Source organism: Spermophilus citellus (assembly GCF_964194105.1).
Source record: "Spermophilus citellus genome assembly, chromosome: 2".
NCBI lineage: Eukaryota > Metazoa > Chordata > Mammalia > Rodentia > Sciuridae > Spermophilus > Spermophilus citellus.
Genome location: NC_138183.1, coordinates 253,224,518 through 253,242,342, shown reverse-complemented (window position 1 = coordinate 253,242,342; position 17,825 = coordinate 253,224,518). Strand labels below are relative to the sequence as shown.

At 59.3% G+C, this 17,825-nt stretch overlaps 1 long non-coding RNA gene across 1 annotated transcript; it reads right to left on the bottom strand.

Moving 5' to 3' along the window:
* Positions 1-67: 67 nt before the first annotated feature.
* On the bottom strand, positions 68-17,587 carry LOC308642171. The gene is made up of 5 exons (XR_014020491.1): positions 17,458-17,587; positions 11,609-17,417; positions 11,263-11,319; positions 702-876; positions 68-373 (listed from the first exon to the last, which is right to left on the bottom strand). It is a non-coding gene; the product is annotated as an uncharacterized lncRNA (long non-coding RNA).
* Positions 17,588-17,825: the final 238 nt, after the last annotated feature.

The following is a 17,825-nucleotide window of genomic DNA, read 5'->3' as shown; positions in this document are numbered from 1 at the left end:
GACACACACACCACGTGTTCCTACTTACTGGGGGATCTAAAGAAGTCCGGCTCCTAGAAGCAGAGAGGGGGTGGGGGCTGAGGTGGGGAGGCCGGGGCAGGCCGGGGGAGGCGGGGAGGCGGGATTGGGTGGTCAGTGGATACAAAGTTCCAGTTGCCCGGTTGGGCAAGTCCTGGAGTTGCATGCACAGCAGGGCGGCTGGGTAGACAATCGTGGGTTGTCTGTTTACAAAGAGCAGGAAGAGAGGATTCTGAGTCTCAGCGGGAAGAATAGATGTTTAGCTGATGGGACTGCCCCTTACCTTGACCTGGTTAGTACACGTGTATCACACGCCAAGAGGCACCCAGAAACCTGTGCGGGTATGATGTGTCCACTAAAAATAAAACAAAACGAGCAGAATAAGAAGGATGAAGCAGCTTGGGTTTGTCTGCCCCCGACTGTGGTCTGTGGAGGGTGCTCTCTGCGGTGGCCTGAGCCAGATGAACAGTCCCAAAGCCACCTACTTCCACCCTAAGCCAAGCCTCCCCTGCCAGCTCGCCCGGCTGTCCTGCCCAGGGACTCCTCCCTGGAACCCCTGTGGTTGTCAGGCCAAGCATTCTCCACCCACAGCCAGGGTGGCACGCGGTGGCCTCAGGGGGGAGTTGGGGCCAGGGACACTCACATAACCGGGAGAGAAGAGGCCAAGGGAAAAGACTTTGTACCTTAGGGCAGCAGGAGACGGGGCCTCTCCCTTGCTGGGTTGGTCCCCATCAGAGTGCGGAGAGCAGCAAGGGCCACAGTTGCCATAAGGGACCAGAGAGCCCTGGGAGGGAGCTGGAAAGGCTGGGGACTCCGCGGAGGAGGCAGGGGCTGCTCAGGCCTGAAGGACCAGGACACCTGGACAGGGAGGACCCCAGAGCAGGGGACCAGTGTACCTGAGAGCCCCCACCCAGGGGTGTCTGATGCCACGTCTCCATCACATGCAGCACTCACGGCCCCCCACTTCCTGCTCTGAGTCCCTGGATGGCCATCTTGGAGGTCTGTCTGTCCTTCAAGCTGAACAGAGGGGCAGGTCTGGACGGGAACCTAACCCGGGCATCGGCGCCTCGCCAGGGGCAGGTCTGCCCTTTCCTGGGCATCCTGGGGGCCCCTTTCCTCCTGTTCCGGTGTGTTTGGTTATTAAGGGACTAAGAGGAAGTGCAGAGGGAGAAGGACGAATCTCGAAATCTAAAGAGGTTCCTCTTTGAGATGGAGAGCAGATGGGAACCCAAAGCCATCCATTCGTCAGGCCAGAGTCCACCTGCAGAGTAGGTCTGCAGACCCTCGGGGGTCAGTGACACCATTAGCAGAGGAGTCCTTCCGCCAACAGACGGGGAACCCTAGGTTGTCCTGCTGATCTGACGTCCAGGAAGACAACCTGAAGCCCTGACCCTCTGCGGCAGCCAGGCGTCCGCAGACAGCCGGCCATGGGGTGGCTCAGGTCAAAGACGGCTTGGGACCAGTCACCGTCCAGGAGAATCCAACCACCCCACTGCCCCATCTGGGAAAAAGCAAAAAGCTCGATACAGGTTTTCCCAAATCTGAGACAGCCCCACGATGTCTAGGACATCACCAGAAATGAAACTAGGGAAGGCACGAAACATTTTTAAAAGCACAAAACAAATTCTGACCAACCATGCGTCTAAAAATCAAATGACAGGGTGAGGGCCGGGGCTCAGCGGGAGAGCCCTGCCCAGCACATGTGAGGCCCCGGGTTCCGTCTCAGCACCACATGAAACAGATGAATAAATAGAGGCGCTGTGTCCATCCACAACTAAAACAGATTTTTAAATTAAATGACAATTCAGTTCTCTCTGTGAAAAATGATCAAAACTGTTGACACATGGGAAGTATGAAGCTAAAAAGGAAGAAAAAAATCATAGGTCATTTCTTTTCTTTCCATCCTGGGGACGGAACCCAGGGCCTTGTGCTCGGCAACTGTCACCACCCCCGTCAGGCCACAGATGATTTCCTGTGTGTTGCATTATTTGTGACATTCGTCAGGTTTTAAAAACTGGTCATTTGTTGGGGTTTCTTGTCACGTCCTAAATAAATATTCACTGTCGTACCTATTTTTTTTTTTTTTTGGTACCAAGATTGAACCCCAGGTGCTTAATCACTGAGCCTCACCCCAGCCATTTGTATTTTTTCTTTTTTAATTTTGAGACAGGGTCTCCTTAAGTTGCTGAGGCTGGCCTTGAGCCTGCAATCCTCCTGCTTCAGCCTTCTGAGCCACTGGGATGACAGGTGTGCGCCACTGTGCCTGGCTGCCCCCGCCTGTTGATCAAGAAGCCTTGGGTCCACCAACTTTGTCCCTGGGTGGAAACTGGAGGGACGCAATTCAATGATCAGCAGGACCCATGGGTCAGCCAAGGACAGCTGGGCAGTGGGGCTCCTGCAATAGATGCCCACAGAGGAGGAGGCTGTGGAGGCCTGGGCCCACAGGCCGTGGGCTGCTTCCAACAGCACTGGATGCGGAAGCTGACAGCAGACAAGTCAACCTCTTGTCTCTTGTTTTGGGATCCGGACTGAAACTCGGGCCTTTGTTGTTTTGTTGTTGTTGTTGTTGTTTTCTAGCCTGGAGGCTGATTTGGAGGAACATTAAACAACCCTCACATGCTCTTCTGTAATCCCTGAACTCGAACATCTGTGGGGGCCTGGCTGAGCACAAGGGTAGCGCACTGCAGGATGGCGACGAAGCCCCATTGGATTCTCAGCCTGGTGGGTTTGTTATTCCTTCAACAAACATGTCTGAGCACTTAGGGAGAGAAAGGCCTGGCCCCCAGAGACCACGCATCTGTCCTTGCAGAAAGAGGGAACCGGAAGTTCTCCCCCGGCCCACCCTCACCTCAGGCTTCCGCCTCTGGAACCCAAGAGCACAAATGCCTGCCAGAGGCGTCCTGGCCACTTCTGACCTGCAGAATATCTCTCCAGAGGGTTCCAGGCACCAGCAGAACAGCCCCTCCCCGACATGCTTCTGATGAATGTCGTCTTTTTATTTTTTCTTTAAGTCACACAGGCTTGGTCATGACCCAAACATCCACAGGTTATTGTCATTTGGGGAACTGCAAGTGTAGATGCTCTGGGCGCAAGCAAAGGACAATGAAGTCAAACTGGATAAAAGGGACGAGGAACTCACTGGTTCTAGTAACTAAAATCTTCAAACATGGCTTCAGGCATGGGTGGATCCAGGTGATCAGACAGTGTTATCAGGAATATTCCTTTCCTGAAGCTCCGATCTCCCTCTGGACTTGATGCTCAGGCAGGTACTCACCCTCCGATGGCTAATGGGCTCCTACGGCTCAGGTTTCATTTCACCAGAAGAGGGTGGCACCTCCTTTTCCTAAGTTTGTACCTTAAAACTCTTGGGATTGACTGTTGCTGGACAAATTGGACCGGGGTCCTCTTGGACTAGGCTCATGTACTTTGCCCCAGGTGATCATGGAGCTGAACACTTATCTCTGGAGCCAGCTTTGCAGTCAGACCCCCCACACACACACACACCAAGAATCACCTGGGGCTCGTCTCTGCAGCGAGTAGCCCTGGACCTTGGCAGGCCAGGCTTGGGGCTTGGTGGCCACCAGCTCCCTTGAATGCATGATCCCTGGTGGCAGGTGCACGTTCCACCAATGCCCGCCCGCCTGGATCAAAGCCCAGGCCCTGGGGAGGAAGCGGGTCTTAAATCAGCACAGGGCCACGGCACTCCTCCCCCTGCCCAGGAAGGACGCCCACTGCAGGCAGGATCCCGGGGTGAGGCGCCATGGGAACTGGCTGAATCTCGCCTCCGAGCAATCACCAACCCTGTATACCGCCCACAGGTGACGGTGGGGACCATCGAAGGACAATTGATAGCCAAGAAAATCAGGATGTCACAGGGAACTATCAACACAAGGTGGAAGAACACCCCCTGTTTACTAAAGTCAGGTGATGGTCACAGCTGTCCTTCATTGCAAACCTGCCGTAGCTTGGAAGCCACGTGGGGCCACCTCCCTGTGTGCAGGGTTGTGTTGTTCCTTGTGGGTGCGGCTTAAAAACGAGCCTTCTGTGTTTACGAACGGTGCGCTCTACTCAGCCTCCATTTCCATGTCTCCACTAAAATCCCACCCGCCCTTCCCTCCTCCCCCAGGTCCCAGTGAGGGCACAGATGGCGCTCATGGGGGACACCATCCAGCTCCTCGGGCAGAACGTGTCCACCTAGGGACCCTCCCAGGTCAGCAGGGGACTCAGGGCTCCCGTGAGTGGGGTCACTTGAATCTTAGCTCCTGGAATTGCAGGGCGGGGCGGAAGGGGCCCCTCCGGAGCTTTCTCCTTCCCACCTTGGAGACTGGCTTGTGCCTAGGGACCTTAACTGAGGGGCCCCAGACGCTCTGACATCCTGATCTTTCCCCTATTGCTCCGAGGCTCTGCAGGTGAGCCGTGTCCCTGTGATGGAAGTCACTTGATGGACTGAGAGGCCCGGGCCCCTGCCCTCTTCCAGCGTGGACTCTCGTGGCGGCTCGGCGGGCTCCTCCAGGTCTTCAGTCTTGGACAGGCTGCAGTGTTGGTCCATCTTGTTCTGAGGCTCCAGCTTCTTGGACAGAATGGCTACTAGTTCCTCCAGCTCAGCAGCTGCAGAGGGCCATGGTGGACCGTCCAGCCTCTGACCCCGCGAGCCAGGCTAACGCTTCCCCTTTTGAATCACACGTGCACATTCTCCTCTAGAGAACCCCAATCCCCCCCACACTCCTGTTAAAAAAGTCCTGACCCCCAGAACCTCAGAGTTAGCTGTGGAGTTAGGATCAAGAGGGGATCCCATTAAAGGGTTCCTAGGGGGGGCCCTAATCCAGTCCTACCAGGGTCCCATTGGAAGAAGAGATCAGGACACAAATGCACACAGACGACCCTGTGAGGACACAGGGAGAAGAAAGAGACGCCGTCGGCCATCGAGGAGCCAGGCTTGGGGTGGCCTGGGGCTCAATGTCCTTCTCTGTGGCCTGCATCTTAAAACTCAGACGGCTGCTCTGCATGGCACCGTGGCCTGTCTTTGAGGACATAGCCAACTTCTATTTGTTCAAAGAAAAGAAAGCTAGTCCACTTATTGATTGGGTTATTTGTTGTTTTGGTGTTAAGTTTTTTCAGTTCTTTATATATCCTGGAGATTAATGCATTATTGGAGGTACATGTGGTAAAGATTTACTCCCAATCTGTGAGCTCTCTCCTCACATTATTGATTGTTTCCTTTGCTGAGGAGAAACTTTTAAATTTGAATCTATCCCATTTATTGATTCTTGATTTTACTTCTTGCACTTTAGGAGTCTTGGTAAGGAAGTCAGACCCTGTGCCGACATGGTGAAGATTTGGGCCTACTTTTTCTTCTATTAGGCACAGGGTCTCTGTTCTAGTGCCTAAGTCTTTGATCCACTTTGATTTGATTTTTGTGTAGCATGGGAGATAGAGGTTTAATTTCACTTTGCTACATATGAATTTCTACTTTTCCCAGCAGCATTGAACAGACCCTTCACAGAAGAAATAGAACTGATCAACTAGAATATGAAAAAGTGTTCAACACTCTAGCAATTAGAGAAATACAAATCAAAACTACACTAAGATTTCAGCTCACTCCCCTCAGAATGGTGATCATCAAGAATAAAGGCAACAATAAATGTTGGAAAAGATGTGGGGGAAAAGGTACACTCACACATTGCTGGTGGGACTGCAAATTGATGCAACTACTCTGAAAAGAAATATGGAGGTTCCTCAGAAAATTTGGAATGGAACCACCATTTGACCCAGCTATCCCACTCCTGTTTGTACCCAAAGGACTTAAAATCAGCATAGTACAGTGACACAGCCATGTCAGTGTTTGTAGCAGCTCAATTCACAGTAGCTAAACTATGGAACCAACCTAGGTGTCCTTCAATAGATGAATGGATAAAGAAAATGTGGAATATATATTCAATGGCATTTGCCAGTAAATGTTTGGAGTTGGAGAATGTTAAGCTAAATAAGCCAATCCCACAAAACCAAAGGCTGAATGTTTTCTCTAATATGTGGATGTTAATTCACAATAAGGCGGGGGACACTAGAGAAGAAGAGTGTTACCTTAGATTAGGTAGAAGGAAATGGAGGGAGGGGAGGGGATGTAGGGATAGGAAAGATAGTAGAATGAAACAGTCATTATCACTGTGTGTATAAATGTGAGTACATGACCAATATGATTCTGCAACATGTACACTCAGAAAAATGAGAAATTATATCCCATCTATGTATGATATACCCAAGTGCATAAATGCATTCTACTGTCATGTATAACTAATTAAAACAAATTGAAAAATTGAAAAAAAAAAAGAAAAGAAAGCTAAATTGAAAGAGCAGAATATTTTTTTTCATCTGCTTTAATGGAACAGAGATGGAAAATATTGATTAATGGAAAAATGGCCCAAAAAAGCTGATTCTGGGTGATTTCTGTTCCCTTCCTAGTGTTGCTCTTCATCAGCACAAGAGTGAACAGCGCCGTCCCCCACCCGCGGGGTCCCCTGGGAGATGGTGTATCTTGGAAGCCAACAGAGGGCCTGAGGCCCGACTCCGGGCAGGGGACCGAGAACATTCCCTGGGAGCCGGCCTCGGGCAGGGGCCCTCCTGCAGGTGCCCTCGCCTGCTCCCCTTACTGAATAAACCATGGGGCTGTGCTCCTGCAGGGTCCTCGGGGTGGGGGGAGGGTGTCACAGAGACTGTCCACTCACACAGGGAATTCCTCACCGACAGGCCCTGGGGTGGCTCCCTGGGGCAGGGGTAAGTGCCGACCACAGGTGGACAAGAGGCTCCTTCCCTGCCGGCGTTGCACTGGCCGCTCACGTGGTTCCTACTTCATGGGGGCGACACTGCCCTGGACTGGACCATCGTCCCCAAAACCTTCGTCCACGTCCCAATCCCCAGGACCTGCGAATGTGGCCAAGTAGCTGGTACCACGTGATTAGTGGTGTGTCTGGGAGGGTGTTTCTGGAAGAGCACTGGAGTTGGTGGAGGAGGAAAGAAGAACTGACGGGTCCTAGTTGAGGTGGGTGGGCCTCGTCTCACCACCGAGGGCTAGGACACAGTGACTGGGCGGAAACGTGGACTCTCTTCTTGAGCCGTGACACTGCCCTTGGACATCGTGGCTCCTGGATCTCAGGCCTCTGGACTCAGATTGTCTTGCAGCCCCCCTCTGCCCCTGCCCCACCCCCTGATCCGTCCCCACCCCTTCACCCAGCCCCCTGTCCAGCCGCCTCTGTTCCACCCTCTGCTCCACCCCCACTGCCCTGCCCTACCCCTTGTCCCACCCCCTCTGCCCCGCCCCACCCCCTGCTCTGTCCCCACCCCTCCGCCCCGCCCCCTCCGCCCCGCTTTCCTGTTCTCCAGCCTGAAGCTGGTGGGTAACAGGCCGCCCTCACCGCAGGGGCCAGTTCCCATGATGGGCAGATGCGGAGACGCACTAGACAGCCCCGTCCCTCGCTGTCTGGAGCACCCCGACCTACACCCAGATGTTGTCCGGTGAAGGGTCTCGAGATGCAATTCTCATCGTGGATCACCCTGGACTATCCCATGGCTCATCCCTGTTGTCCGCGTGTCCCTTCCTGCCTTCGGTCTCCTCCCCACCCCAGCCCAGCTCCTGGGGATGGCCACCCCTTTCCAGGTGAGCGTCCTAGGGCTGACACTGCCCAGCACTCGGACAGGGCACCCCCTGAGGGGGACCTCTTTGCCTTCCGTGACCATCAGCCTGCTCTCCTGCCACCTCCTGGTGCCCCACCGCCCTGCATTCACCTGGCTCCCGTCCCTCTGGGTCTGGGCGGCTGGCAGGGAAGCCCGGGTTCTAACATCCCATCTTGCTTTTGTTCATGGTCAAGATGGTAACTCGTGGGACCCTGCACTTGCTCAGTGGCCAGGAACCGCCAGGTGGGGACAGCAGGGCACCCACCCAGCGGCTCTGTGTGGTGCCAGCTGCCCGGCAGCCCTGCCCCCAGCCTGTCGGGCCCAGGGGCGCCTGCTTCACCCCCAGCTCCTCTGGCCACCCACAGGTCCCTCTGAGAATGGCCACTCGCACCCACTCGGTCCAGCTGGAATCTCTCCCTGCCCACACCTGCAGCTGGGAGGCTGCCCTCCACCATCTCCTCATTGGTCACCCCAACTCTCTGCCTCCATCCCCATCCTGGTGGCCTCCTTTCCCGGCCCCCGCCCCGGGCCTCAGGACTGCCACGTGGAGCAAAGCTGGAGACTCTGGCCTTGGGACCCGGAGACTTCCCTACACGCCCGCCACCAGCTCCGTCACCGTCACTTGGGTCCCGAGTCCTCTCTGCTCCTGCATGTCCTGGGTGGGCAGCAGGCCCTGAGCGACAGTGGGACAGAGAGCACTGTCCCCACCCTGCAAGGCTGGCCTCAGGCTCCCTTGAGGACCCTCACACCCAGCGCGGCTCCTGAAAGCTCCCATGGAGGCTGGGGTGTGGGCGCGTGCCAGCTAAGCCCTGTCAGGGGACCCTGGGCAGGCCCAGGAAGCCCTTTCTGCCTCAGGGCAGAGGTGGGACAGCACCACATAGGAGGCCCACCGTCCCCCGCGCGCGGACACCGGCAGGCTCCCCAGCTTCCCAAGCACCAGCTCCTTGTCTGTGAGGTGGACACCATCCCACCCTGTCCCCCACCCAACTGCAGTGATGCCATCAGATCCCCCAGCAAGCAGTCGCTGCCCGCTCCAAGCTGGCCCTGGGGACAGGGCTCACGGTGGCAGCCACGCTGACCTGGGAGACAAGGGGAGCAGGGACAAATGCAAACTCAGCCTGCCTCGGGGACGGTCCTGCTCCCGTGAACGTGACCTGGTGGCCAAAGTCGCAGCACAGCCTCGACTCCAAAACTGACGTGCAGCCTCGGGTGGCAGTCAGCATGGCAAACTGTGACCTCCCGGCACAGCCCTGTGGGTCAGGGAGGTGGGGCCCGGGGCCCGAGCGTGGGTGGCCAGTGCTTCATCTCCCCGGGCGTTGGAGAAGCAGGTGGCCATGCTTGGGTGGGCTTGGGTCCACCTGCTTGGAGTTGGTCTCTGGTGCAGCCTCAGGGGGGCCTCGAAGGGGTTCTTGAGGTCACGGTGCTGCCTCAGGAAGGGGTTAGGGTGGGCATGAGGGAGTTTCTTGGGGCCCTGGTTGGCTCTGGAGAGAGGGCTGTTTTAAAAGAGCAAGCCCGCCCTTCCCACTCGCTGGCTTCCCGTCTTGCCATGTGATCTCCCCTCTCACAGGCTCCCACTGTGATGCCATCCACCAGGTGACACAGCCACGCGGCCCTCGACGGCTGGCACCAAGCTGTGTGGACTTTCAGCCTCAGAACCATGAACTACATAAGCCTCTTTGGGGTATAAAGCACCCAGCCTCAGGTACTTTCTTACAAGAAACAGAAGATTGACAAGTAGAGCGGCCATGCATGGATGGCAGGCCCAGGGCTGCCCTGCCCAGCCTGCAGACCCCAGCGCAGCAGTCCCGGCCTGGCAGACAGCGAACACAGACTCTCCCTCCCAGAGCCCTTCCCGGTGATGCGTCTCCATCTGGGACTCCTTCCTCCCCTCCAGCCTCTCCTGCTGAAGCGGTCCAGTGGACAGATCCACCTGGCCACCTCCCTCCCACAGCCACGTCTGGGCCCACACAGCAGCCTCCCTGGCCCCAGTGCCAAAGCCTGGCTCAGCCCCTCCTGCCCTCTGGGCTCCCCTGTGAGTGAGACGCGGCCCTGTGTGTGGATCCCATTCCAGAGCTCTCCCACAGCTCCCGGGAGCCCCTCACTGGCTCAGAACTGCAGCTGCCCCCAGATTGGTGGGGGGACCGTGGGCAGCAGCAGCTTCTCCAAGGAAATTCCTTCCCAGGTTCCCCCCTGATCCCCAGCTGCCTCCATCCTCCATCTCCAGGGGACCCAGGGGTGAAGCCTCAAGGGACTGTTTCCTCCGCCCAGCCGCACGCTGGACACTGGCCTTCTGCAGCCCGTCACGTGGAGCCCAGAGCCAAGGAGGTCACCAGCAGCACTGCTGCCACCGAAGCTTGGCGGAGCTCCCGGGGGCTGTGCCGCGCTCAGGGCTCCCTGGTGGCCGTCTTGCAGCTCTCCATCCTCTGGATTTGAGTCGGGGCCAGTGAAGTCCAGCAGGTGGTGGAACACGCCCTGCTGCTCCCCTGAGCCTCCTGAGGCCTCCATCTCTACTCGGGAGGCTCTGAAGAGCACCCCTCAACTACTGGTCTCCCTGGGCTTTGCTCCGGCTATGGTCTGAACATCCACGGCAAAGCCCACGCCGACCGCGGATCCCCCTGAGAGGGGTTAGGGTGGAGGGAACGCAGCCCACAGGGGGGTGGAGGCAGAGCCTTGGGAGGTGGTGAGGTTGCATGGGGCCCTAAGAGCAGGCCCCTGATCCCATGGATGGTGGCTTTGGCAGAGGAGGAGAGAGCTGAGCTGGGACATTCTGTGGGATGCCCTGCACCACCAGGTCCTCTGCAGAGTCCCCACCAGCAAGAAGGCTCTCAGCAGCTCTGGCTGCCTGATCTCGACCTTCCCAGTCTGCAGAACCGTGAGCTAAATAAACCTTCATTCCTTACAAATCACCCAGACTCTGGTATTCAGTTTTAGCAACAGAAAACAAAGAGTTGTTTACCTTGCTAATCTTCTCTTTAGCTGTGTCTGATCTGCTCCTGAGCCACCTACTAAAGTTCTATTTTAAAATTTCAGTTAGGGGCTGGGGATGTGGCTCAAGCGGTAGCGCGCTCGCCTGGCATGCGTGCGGCCCGGGTTCGATCCTCAGCACCACATACCAACAAAGATGTTGTGTCCGCCGAGAACTAAGAAAAAATAAATAAATATTAAAAAAAAAATTTCAGTTAGAGTTCTAGTTTCTAGGTGTTCTATTTGGTCTTTTAATAAAACTCCTTGTTCTTTGCTTATATTTTTTTATTAACCCTCTATTTTATTTCTTTTTTTTTAAAAAAACATCGTTATTGTTTTAGTTGTAATGGACACGATATCTCCATTTTACTTCTTTAATGTGGTGTGGTGGTGAGAATGGAACCCAGAGCCTCACCCAGGCTGGGCAAGTGCTCCACCACCGAGCCACAACTGCAGCCCTCTCTTTTATTGCTTGAAAAGTAGGAAACATTTCTCTCTGGTGGCCACTTCAGGAACCCTGTGAGCCAGTGAGGGCCCCACAGAACTTGGGGGACAGAGCGGAAGCCCGGGGACCCAGGGAGCGTGTTTCTGTGGGTCTGACCTCTGGCTCACCTCCCAGTTCTTTGGGTCCTGGGATTTCTTGTCACCAGCCATTTCTCTTGCCTGAACCTGTGTCAGTGGAGAACTCTTTGAGGACTGCGGTTTCAGGAGTGGCGTCAGCCCAGACCCACTTCACGCTGACCTCACATTGAGAGGGGAACAGTGGGATTGGGCTGTGTCTGGGGACAGGTCCTAGGAGTAAATCCTGAGGGAGACAGTGTCCCACCATTTCCCCAAAGTCAGAGGCGGACGGCCACTTGCCTGTGTGTCGAGACCCACCCCCCCCCACCCCCTCCAGCACCGCTGTCTGTTCTAGGGCTGGGCAGTGCTTGGCCTCCAGTTAGCCTGGGTGACTCACCTGTAAGACCATGCAGAGGCCAGCAGCCTCCAGTCAGCGCTGCTCCTGGGCTGCAGGAGGGCAGCGTGCGGGCAGGGACGAGGATACCGCTCCCTGGCGCTCTCACCGCAAGGCCCTGCGCCTGCTGAGAATCACCAGCTCCTTGGCCCTCGGGGTAACGACTGTTCCACGTTACAGAGGGGAAACTGGGGGACCACAGGGGGCCCTCTGCTCAACGGACCCTCATCTGTGACCACCAGCAACCAGGACCAGCATGCAGGGCTCTGCTCCAGGAGGGTCCCCTGTCGGGGCAGGTCCCCCAGGAAGCCACCTGTGCCCAGCACCCACGCCCACCCCAGGCTCCCACACACCACCTGTCAGCGGCCAGCAAGCCTCGTCCTCCCCGTGCGAGTCTCCACAGAGGCCTCCTCCTTTTCCTCCTGCCCATCTCAGTGGACGCTCACAGGAGGCCAGGAGGCGGGGGAGGCTTAGGCGGCTCATGGCACCAGGACAAGGCCCCCAAGTGGTGGAGTCTACAGCGTCACTGAGGGGCAGGGCTGGGACTTGCCATGTCCCCACTCCAGGCCAGAGCTCTTCCAGGTCAGCCCCAGGGGACGTTCCAACCCCAGCTGCCCCAATATTGCTTTGCCCTCCATCCCCTCCACGAGACCAGGGACTCAGCTTCAGGCGAAGTCAGGCCATGGCAGGTGCCCGCCCAGTCCTCTCTGGCCTCTGAGCCCCCGACCCGCCATCGTGCTGCAGCTGAGCCCCCCTGGTGGCCTTCCTGGTGCTCCCTTGCTGGGGAGGCCCTGGCTGGCCACACACACCCCACCCTGCTCAGGGAGGCCAGCAGGGCTCTCACTAGGTCCCAAGGGCGGGCACACAATCGGGAGGGGAGTCAGAAGGGGCTCCACCTTCTCCAGCCTAGTTCGGGTCCACCTCCCACCCAGGAGGACGGAGGCCACCCAAGGCTTGTGCACGGTGCTCACGGTGTGCTGCTTACAACAGCCAGGACAACCTGCAGACCGTCCAGGGAGGCACGGAAAACACGCGGTGGTCTATGGAGCCTTGGAATACCACGTGGCCATGAAAAGGGAAGAGGTTCTGAACTTGCGCCCAAGCACTGGTGGTCACAGATGAGGGTCCGTTGAGCAGAGGGGGCCCCTCTGGTCCCCCCAGTTTCCCCTCTGTGCACTGGGGTGGCACTGACAGCTCCCAGGGAAGGACGCTGCGGGGCAGGAAGCACAGGGTGAGGCCCGCCCACGCCCACCAAGGAGCCTGGGGTTCTCTCCTCACCTCTGCCTGCCGCCGCGTCCCCCCCCTGAGCCCCAGGAGCTGGTGTGCCACAGCTGGTCTCCGGTCTCTGTAGACGTCTCAAGGTCACCCTCAGTCACACGACAGCGGCGGCCCACGCGGGCTTCGTCCAGTCGGGGGATTCCCAGGCTGGAGCCCCTCTCTTCGGACACCCCTCCCTTCCTAGAAGAAGCTTCAGGAAACCAGAAGTTTCCACGGAGCAGACACCCAGCTCCTGCTGCCCGCTGCGGGGCGAGCCTCGTGGCCCTTGCCTGTGGCCAGAGCTGGTGGCCAGGGACCCTGCCCATAGTGGGCAGTCCCTGTCCCCTGGGCAGCTTTCTTGGGGAGGTCAGGACAGGTGAGGCATCAGCCTCTGGGGCATGTCGCCCCCACCCTGTGGGGCCAGGAGTGAGAGCACGGGCCTCCTCTGAGGTCCCACAGTGCAAAGGACAGCAGAGCAGGCCAGGCCTGGCCAGGGGCAGCCCTCCAACATGGATCCTCCAAGAGAGGACCAAGCCTGCAGGCCAGGCCACAGGACCTCCGAGTCCCGGAGCAGAGGGCCGAGGCCCATGGCCACCCCCTCCTGCTCTGGCCTGTTTTGCATCTGTGAGACGGGAACAGAGACCCCGGGCGGAGGGCTGTTGGGGGGTGCCTCAAGCTGTGAGTGTGGCCCCTCCTCCCTGGACCCCTCCTCCCCGGGACAGAGTAGCCCAGACCCCAGGCCCAGGCTGTGGGAAGGAGGCCGAGAGGCCAGCCTGCAGGCCCAGCCGCGTTTCCCTCTGGTGGGTCCAGGCCGGAGGGACCTGCAGCTGTTCTTGAGGGGTAGGAGCAGCTGGGGCAGAGTGGGGTCCCCCAGTCAGGAGGGAGCCAGGGCCACTCTCTCAGTGCCTGGTCCCTAAAGCTGCCTTAGAGAGTGGGCAGGACAGGAGGGACCCAACGGTGCTGCGACCCCAGCTCCCTCCCCCGGGGCTGTCCCTGGAAACCTCCTGTCACACGCATTGCCATCCCGGGACATCCAGGGTGAGAAGCCGTCCTGGGGTGCTGGGGCTGACCGGCCTCCGGTGTCCCATGTCCCCACCCTGATGACCACGTGCAGCTCCAAACGCGGAGGGGCCTGGAGGAGACCAGGGCAGGGCCAGAGGCCGTCAGGACTCGACACCCTCCTCCCAGGAAGCGGGCGCTGGGACGGGTGGTGCTGGCATCCAGTGAGAGAGGCCCCTGGGGTGGCCGGGGGCAGGAGGAGCTGGGTGACACCAGCCGGAAGGGCGCCCTGCACGGGGCTCTGCAGGCCAGCCCGGGCCTTTGCTGTTGGCCAAGCTGTCCTGACGCCGCCACGTCCCTCCCCAGGCTGAGAGGTCAGATTCCCCGAGGGTCCTGGCTGCGCCTTGTCCAGGAAGGCAGCCAGGTGGGTGGGCGGCAGCGGCCTCCTCCTGCAGGCTGTCTGGCTTCTGGTTTCCGTCTGGACCCTCTCTCAGAAAGGGCTCCACGTCCCACGCCCCCTGGGAGTCCCCAGGCCGAGAGGTGACTGGTCAGGCTGCATCCCCACCCCACGCAGGCCTGTGCAGAGGGGCCGGGGACCAGCCAGCTCAGTGGAACCGACTCATCGGTGACACACAGCAGGTGGGGGCCTGCAGCAAGTGACCCAGGGGGTTCTATCGCTGGTACAGAGAAGCAGCCTTGGCCTGGGCTCGGCCATCCTCGTGGCCAGGAAGGGAAATGCCGGGCCACCCTGAGGTCCCTGCTCACAACCTGAATTAGGGGTGCGGAGGGACCTGGGGTGCACTGACAGCTCCCGGGAGGGGAGAGGGGTCTGGCCAGAGGAGAGGCCAGAGGGTCTGGGCCAGGCCAAGGAGGGGCTGGACGTGTGAGAAAACCCAGCAGCTGTCCAGAGGCTCCTCGGGGAGGGGCCGCTGAGCGGGAGGAGGAAGGAGCTGCTCAGAACAGGGCAGTGCCCAGGCCAGGGGCCTTGACCCTCATCCCCAGAGAGTGCCGCTGGGTGGGGACAGATGAGAAACTGCACCCTTGGTCACTAGAGACGTCAGCCTCTGAGGGGGACAGTTGTGCCCGCAACCCCCATCCCGACCTTCACCGGGACACGGCAGTGTGCAGGGCTGGGGACGCCGGCAGAGGAGGAGCCCTGCACTGCCCGCCCGGCCAGGACCTCACTTCTCTCTCCTTCCCCGGGATGGCAGACGCCCTGCTCCTCAGTCCTGAGGAGAAGCCCTCCCACCTGGCCCAGGGGCGGCCCCGCCCTGGCCATTTTCACCTGTGTGGGGCGCAGTGGGCAGTGGGCAGCTGGTGTGGCTGCTGGGCTTCTGCATGCAGAGGCGCACTGAGCATCCAGGTCCTCAACCCGGCGGTGGCCGACCCCCTCCTCCTCTACAGTCACCTGATCCGCCACACGGCAGCCTGAGAAGCACTTGGCCCACACGGAGAGTCCGTTGGTGGCCCTCGGGGCCCGGCGCTGTCTCCGCATCCTCTTCCCTACCCACCTGGTACCACCAGCTGGCTGTGCGTGCCCGTGGGCCCTGGTGTGCACCAGGCCCTGGCCGCTGTCCCTCCTGCTGACCACGCTGGCCTTGTACTTCCACAAGGGGCCCTGGAACCTCCCTGCAGCAGGGCTCCACCATGGACACCACCTTCCAGACCTCATGCTGGTGGCCTCACACCCACCATGACCCTGTCTAGCGTGGTCCTCTAGGTCCAGTGGCCCACGCGACTGTCCACAGTCATCCTGCCATCCCCTGTGTTCCCGTCTGTCCCTCTCCCTGGGCATCTCCAGGCTCGTCCTCCACAGGGTGGACCCACCCCAGTGGACACAGCCTCTACTCAGCAACTGCAGACACCCAGCCTGGGCCCTGGACAGCAGCAGGCCCGCCGTCCACTTCCTCAGGGCACTCGGGGCAGGCAGAGGCTGGGGGAGCCCTGGTGCTGAGCTTGGCCGAGCCCTTCAGGAGGTGCCCGCGCTGGAGGAAAGGGAGTCAGCCTCCTTGGGCCTCAACGAGGGGGTGGGCGGGCAGCACCCAACACCCTGGCCCTGAGACGCCGCCCTCTCCTGCTCTGAGGCCTGAGCCCACGGCTCCCCCTTTCTTCTCGGAGCATCCAGTGGTCACTTCACTGGCCAATAGTGTGGCTGGGCGTGGGGGTGAAGGGGAGCGAGACCTGGTGAGGGTGCACGAGGCACTGGGGTGGTTTCAAGTCTCAGCAGCCAGGCTCGGCATGGGGACGCACACCTGTCATCCCAGCACCTCCGAGGCTGAGGCAGGAGGACTGCCAGGTCAAGGGCAGCCTCAGCCACTTAGAGAGACCCTGACTCGAACTGAAGTAAGAAGGGCCGGGGCTGAAGCCCAGAGTGGGCTCCTGGGATCAGTCTCAACGGCCAGGAGGTGGGGGCCAAGCACCGGAGGCGGCTGTCCGAGCCTGGCGCTGGCCCCGTACCAGGCGCCACCCCTGAGCCTGCTGGAGCACGAGAGAGGTCCTGGGCTTGGGGGAGGGGCCCTGGGGAAAGGGCTGGTCACAACCAGGGCAGAGACAGCTCCATATGCAGGGTAGGTCACACTGAGTCCAGCACGGTGACCAGCTGAGAGCTGGCAATGTGGCTCCACCATCTGAGCCACACAGATGGCCTGCACAGGGCACAGCGGGGCTGGGAAGGGCGGGGGTGTGGCAGTGAGCAGGCTGCACTGGCCTCTTCTCCTGGCTGAGTGGTGGCAGAGGGAGGCAGGGCGAGGTCTGGTGGCCTGGAGGGGAGGGCACCAGGCCACGGGGTCCGCCAGGACCAGGCAGGGCTGCACTGGCCCTCTCCACCCAGATGCAGGCCAGGAATGTGTAGCTGGGTGTGCCCTCAGTGACCACCACCACACTGGGCCAGTGTCCCCAGGAGATACTCCCTAACCTTAGTGGGTAGCCAGCTCCCAGCACAGACCACGCATACAGCAGGCATTTAATATGTGCTTGATGATGTAAGAGTAGCTCTCCCTGGTGTGGGGCCCGATGGCTCACTGTGCCCTGTGCATGCAGGGTGACTTTGTTCCTCCTGCCTTGGGGACCTCTTTCTGCCTTTCTGTGTGGACTCCTGTGCATCTCTGAGCCTGGTCTCCTCACCCTCCTTCCACCACTCCCTCCCTCCACCACACCTCGGGGCCTTTGCACTTGCTGTTCCACCCAGAATGCTCCTTCCCCAGCATGCACAGCCCTGCCCTCACCCCCTCAGGTCACGGCTCAGATGCTACCTCCTCAGAGGCCTTTCCTGCCCACCGTCCAAGAGACCGGTGGTGTGCGCACATACACGCACGCACACGCACACACACACACACATGCGCACAGACGTGCCCTCCTGGGCCCTCCCACTTGCTTCAATCCCAGAGTATCACTGAGAGGTACATGCTCCTGTGTTCACCACCTGTACTGGTCACTGCGGTGCCTGGGTCTGGGAAAATGACCAACAAAGAGTGCTCAGGACACATTTGCAGAACACCCACGTGGCAGGCAGTCCCTGAGGCCAAGGTCTGGGAGGGTGGAGCAGCCCTGCAGGCAGCTCCAAGGGAGCCCCCTGGACAGCGCAGCCCTGCAGGGACTCTGGGGTCTGTGTGCACACAGGTGTGAAGACGAAGGACGGTCTGCCTGTGTGCGTGCTGCCCACCGCCCTCCTTGGCCAGCACTGGCCTTCAGTCTCCAGCTGTTGAGGGATTCTGAGGTTCCCCCCTCCTCTCCCCCTCCCCCCCCCCGACTCCCTGGCGCTATTCAACCTGGACAAAGAACACGATCCATTAGAAACAACCCGGCTTCTGGCATGAAAAAGAAGGTCCCCTCACGCTGCCACTCTGCTTTACTCGTCTGGAGACGATGTCATTAGGACGCACAAATGCAGCTGTGTCTTCTGGAGGAGCTGGAGCTTTGGCGGCAGGTCCAGGACCTCCCCTCATTAGCCCTGTGTCCACCTCGC